Source organism: Triticum dicoccoides, chromosome 2A (assembly GCF_002162155.2).
Source record: "Triticum dicoccoides isolate Atlit2015 ecotype Zavitan chromosome 2A, WEW_v2.0, whole genome shotgun sequence".
NCBI lineage: Eukaryota > Viridiplantae > Streptophyta > Magnoliopsida > Poales > Poaceae > Triticum > Triticum dicoccoides.
Window position 1 is genome coordinate 553,718,354 of NC_041382.1, and position 5,647 is coordinate 553,724,000.

Here is a 5,647-nt window from a genome sequence, read left to right on the forward strand (position 1 = left end):
CTGTTGTTGCCTTGTCTTTTGCTTGCGTATCACATCTTGTCATGTCATCATGTGCATTGCATCATCATGTTTTCAAAACTTGCATCCGCCCCGGTCTCCTCGTCCTCTCCGTTGTCCGTTCTGAGCCCAACCACACTTGCACGCGCCCGTGGCACGTCCAAAATATTATTTTATAAGTGGCCGGGAAATGTACTCGAAATGGGATGAAAGTTGGCGTGTGGTCTTATTATAGTGTAGATAGACCGCCTGTCAAGTTTCATCGCAACCGGAGTTCGTTTGACGCCCCAACGGATAACTATAGCGGCAGTATAGCCGGTCTATCGTCGGACGTTTTCGGTCTCCGGAAACAGTCGCCGGCCCTCTCTCTTCTCTTCTCTCAGCCTGAGACCTTCTACACAGTCCACTACCTACCGCTAGGCTTAGCTGAAGCTCTCTCGTCAGCCCGCGGACCTCCTCGCGCGTGCGTCCAAAAGCTGTCCCGGACCCAACCCGGACAGTCGTCACCGTTGGATCCGGATCATCCCCAAACGTCTACAAAATATCACCATTTTATTATTTAGACTCCCTAGCTATATTATTCGCGATCATCCGATTAAGATCGGAGGGTCCAACCACAATCCTATTTCCATATATATAGTCCAACTCCTGCCAAATCAAGCCAACCCTAATTTCTAGGGGGTTTGTGCCATCGCCGCCGCCACTCCACCAAATCCCTCTTGGGATCCATCCCCTCCTCGATTGCACACACCATCCAACCAAAACCAATCCCTCCCGATCCACCCATTCCACCAGCGACCAGAGGAGCCCGAGCCTTCCTGCAGCTGCCTCCTCCAATCATGGCGCCGCCAGCAATGGAAGTCCACCACCGAGCCGCCCCGTGCCGTCCCAGAGCCTCCTTCCCTATTGACCGCGCCCATCACCAAAAAGTCGCGGTCCAGTTCCCGCCGCCCGCTGCCCTGTTCGAGTGCCCACTTGGACCTGCGCCACCAAGCTCCTCCCATGGCCGCCCCACCTCCACGTCCGACCACCGCCAGGCACAAACCGTTGCCGGCGTGCAGCAGCAGCCACCAGGACCCCTCGTCGTCTATCTCTCCCTCCCTTCCTCTGTTTTGCTTTTCTCCTCCTCTCACATCTCGATCTCTTTCTCGTTCTTTTCTTCTCTATCAGGGAACGAACATCACCATTGTCTGCTGCAACGGTCATCTCGATCCAGGCGGGGTCGCGCTCGACATCGACGACTAGCGCCTTCGTCCAGTTCCTCACGTTGACCAGCGCGCCTCCAAGTTCTAGCGCCAAGTCCCGCGCCCTTTCTTTGGCGAGCAGTCATAGCCGCTGCCGCACCCTGCTTCGACTGAAGCCGATGCCCTCCTCGTCCCCGCGCCTCTACTTCGCCAGAGACCGACCTCGTCGCCGCCCAGATCCGCTGGATCTCACCGCCTCCGCCATGAATTCCTCATCCCCGACCTCTTCTGCTGCTTCTGATGTCCCACCGCGGTCTTCCCGGAGCCCCAAGTTCCCTCACCGTGTTCTGCATCGCGCCGTTCCCTGCTTCTGCGTGCGAGCACGCGAGGACAATGACAAGCGCCGAGTCCTCCTTCTCCCGTTGACCGCTGCGCGAGGCCCAGCTGCCCAGCCTCCTCCTCCAGTTGGGCCTAGGCCCAATGTGAGCACACCCCTGGCGCCCACCCTTTTATTTCCTGTTGTTGGGCCAGCAGATCTGGCCCAGTATTTTTTTAGGCTCTGCAAATTTAGCTAATTTCCAGAAAACTGCTGTTTTACAGAAAACCCCTTATAGATCATGCATATAATAACTTAATAACCGTGCATCGGTTTAAAACAAACTTAATATGAAAGTTGCTTAGAATTTTGTCTAGTTTAATAATATGTAACTTTCATCTATGTTTAAAATGTCTCAAGTTCTGTTTGTTTAAATTTTCTCCTATGCCATGCTAAAATGCTTTAATTCATAACTAAATAACCGTAACTCCGAATTTAATAAACTTTATATGTAAATGGGGTAGAATTTTGCCTAGTTTAACATGGTGGCTTCACTTTGCATGCTTAACAACTCTAAAACTGTGTTTAGGGCAGAACAGTACCAAACCTTAAAATATGCACATGAGGAGTTTCCGGACTTGTTGTTTGTTGTTCCGGCCTCATTTAAACTTGCCTAGATAGGTAGTTTTGTTTTGCTTCACCTCTTGCCATGCTAACAACATTTAATATTGTTGGGTACATAAACGAGATCGAACTAAATAACTTGAATGTGGTGTTTTGTCAATATGCAACGGAGCTCCACTTAATTTGTAGGGTTGTTTGTGTATTTTTGCCATGCCATGCTTCATTAAACCGGACATGCATCATACTTGATTGTGCATCATGCCATGATTATGTGTTGGTTGTTTACCATGTTGTGTGCTTCTTTATGGTGTTGCTTCTTCGGGTTGGTTCCGAGAACGTCGCGTTTGTGAGGACCCGTTCGACTACGTCCGTTTGCCTTCTTCATGGACTCGTTCTTCTTCCTTGCGGGATCTCAGGCAAGATGACCATATCCTCGAAATCACTTATATCTTTGCTTGCTAGTTGCTCGATCTTTTGCTATGCCTATGCTTCGATACCTACCACTTGCTTATCTTGCCTCCCATATTGTCAAGCCAAGCCTCTAACCCACCTTGTCCTAGCAAACCGTTGTTTCGCTATGTTACCGCTTTGCTCAGCCCCTCTTATAGTGTTGTTAGTTGCAGGTGAAGATGAAGTTTGTTCCTTGTTGGAACATGGAGATGTTGTTCCTTGTTGGAACATGTTTACTTGTTGGGATATCACAATACCTTTTATTTAATTAATGTATCTATATACTTGGTAAAGGGTGGAAGGCTCGGCCTTATGCCTGGTGTTTTGTTCCACTCTTGCCGCCCTAGTTTCCGTCATATCGGTGTTATGTTCCCGTATTTTGTGTTCCTTACGCGGTTGGGTAATAAGGGGAACCCCTTGACAGTTCGCCTTGAATAAAACTCCTCCAGCATGGCCCAACATTGGTTTTACCATTCGCCACCTAGCATTTTCTTTCCCTTGGGTTCTGCAGACTCAAGGGTCATCTTTATTTTAAAACCCCGGGCCAGTGCTCCTCTGAGTGTTGGTCCAAACTGAGCGATGTCCGGAGCAACCAGGGGCAACTCTGGGCTGGCCCACCCGACGTCTGGCTCATCCGGTGTGCCCTGAGAACGAGATATGTGCAGCGCCTATCGGGATTTGTCGGCACATCTGGGTGGCTTTGCTGGTCTTGTTTTACCATTGTCGAAATGTCTTGTAACCGGGATTCCGAGTCTGATCGGGTCTTCCCGCTAGAAGGAATATCCTTCGTTGACCGTGAGAGCTTGTGATGGGCTAAGTTGGGACACCCCTGCAGGGATTTGAACTTTCGAAATCCGTGCCCACGGTTATGGGCAGATGGGAATTTGTTAATGTCTGGTTGTAGAAAACCTGAAGTTGACCTTAATTAAAATACATCAACCGCGTGTGTAACCGTGATGGTCTCTTCTCGGCGGGGTCCGAGAAGTGAACACGGTGTTGGAGTTATGTTTGACGTGGGTTGTTCTAGGATCACTTCTTGATCATAGTTTTATCGACCGTGTCTTTCCTTCTCTTCTCGCTCTCATTTGCGTATGTTAGCCACCAAACATGCTAGTCGCTTGCTGCAGCTCCACCTCATACCTATTACCTTACCCATAAGCTTAAATAGTCTTGATCGCGAGGGTGTAAGATTAGGGAGGAGCTCAATGAAGATCTTGTCCTTTGAGTTGTTTCATTCTAGTTGATCAGTGGTGGAGCCCAGTTGGGGTCGATCGAGGACCTTGTCGCATTTGGGGTTCTTCTTTTATTTTGGTTCCATAGTCAGACCTTGATTGTATTTGGATGTTGTAATGTTGTATTCATGTACTTGTGTGAAGTGGCGATTGTAAGCCAACTATGTATCTTTTCCCCTATTGTATTACATGGGTTGTTTGCGAAGATTACTTCACTTGCGACATTGCTTTCAATGAAGTTATGCCTCTAAGTCATGCTTCGACATGTGGGAGATATAGCCGCATTGAGGGCGTTACAAGTTGGTAATCGGAGCCTTCCCCAACCTTAGGAGCCCCCTGCTTGATCGAATCACTGGCGTTATTGAGTCTAGAAATGTTTTGAGTCATTTAGAAATTATCTATATCAGAGAGTTAGGACTTCTTTTTACTCCTCAGTCCCTTCGTCGCTCTGGTGAGGCATCCTGATGTAGAGTTTTGACTCTTCTCTTCTCAAATTTCACTAAAAAAATTTAGGATCACGCGGGTATCTTGGAATCGTTCCGATGGTTTTGTGACGACAACATTGTTCTTGGTGCCTCCTATCATTTAGGGGTTGTGGCAGTGTCCCCGGGAGTTGAGCTCCGAGGTGTTGTCGTCAAAATTTTATCGTTGCAGTTCTGGAATACCTGAGAGTAGTTTCACCGACATCGAATATCTCTTTTATGCAGTTGTTGGTGAGATAACCTCGATGCCACCCAGTACTGGGGCAGGAGTTCGGTAGTATTGCCATAACTCGTATAACGGATGCTTTTCAAAGGTTGAGGTAAATGATTCCCGAAGGTTTCTTGGTTATGTGTTGAAGGATGGATACAGCTGGATGTAGGATTTGCTAGTTTTCGGTGAGATATTATGCTTCCCCTGTATCCCCAACACCTGATTGCATAACTGGAAAATTTTGGGAGTTTATAAGTGGGAATTCAAGTAGCTCTTAGTATATCTTTCCGACAGATGTATGATATGATATTGGGGTTCCACGTCTAGTGGTCCGCCTATTCACGGTTGGTTTTACAGTGGTCGCATTGTGTCTTAAAGAGTCCTTGGCTATGCCGACTCGGGGACGCTTCGTATGTCATGTGCACCGCCTTGTACATGATGGTGCTATACGATCGAGCCCGTGGAGGCCCCACCACGAAAACTTCGGACGAAATCTCTATCATATGTTTGTTCCGGCTTATTCTGCAAGCCAATCCTTTGTTTTGTTTTTGAGCTGTGGTATTCGAGTTGCTTCGAAGTCAAGTGTTGATTCCATACTTTTCCTAAGCGGTGTTCTCATACTGCTATGTGAATACTAATCCCTCATGATAATCAAGATTGTCATGCAAATCCTTTTCAACCGGCGTGTTTTCTCTCCAAGTGGTTCTGATCATTTCAACATCAGCAAGATCAATTATTAGTTTTTTTTCTCAATGGTGTTTGTTTCATCCGTCTCCGAGTTGCCTTTGTTTTTCCTTCCCACCCACCCTTTTTCTTCAAGGACTCAGATTTCTTAATCAAGTATCCTTTGATTCATGTGAAGTCTCTCCATTCTTTTCCATCAATGTTCTTACCCGGTGGTTCTCATGAAGATGCTCTTCAAGTTCATCATTCTTCATTAATTTTCCTCTCCGGTGGTTTCAACTCCAGCTTCGTCGATCATAAACTCTCCTCATTTCAAATACCTTCTCATGCCGGCGCACCTCTCAACTATCCTCTTCTCGCTATTCATTTGTTCCGAAGTGCTGAAGACATCTCAAAGAGTGTTTCCACTTGTATTCGTTCAAGTTCTTTCAAGATTGTTATCTTATTCAAGCCATTTAATTCAACCG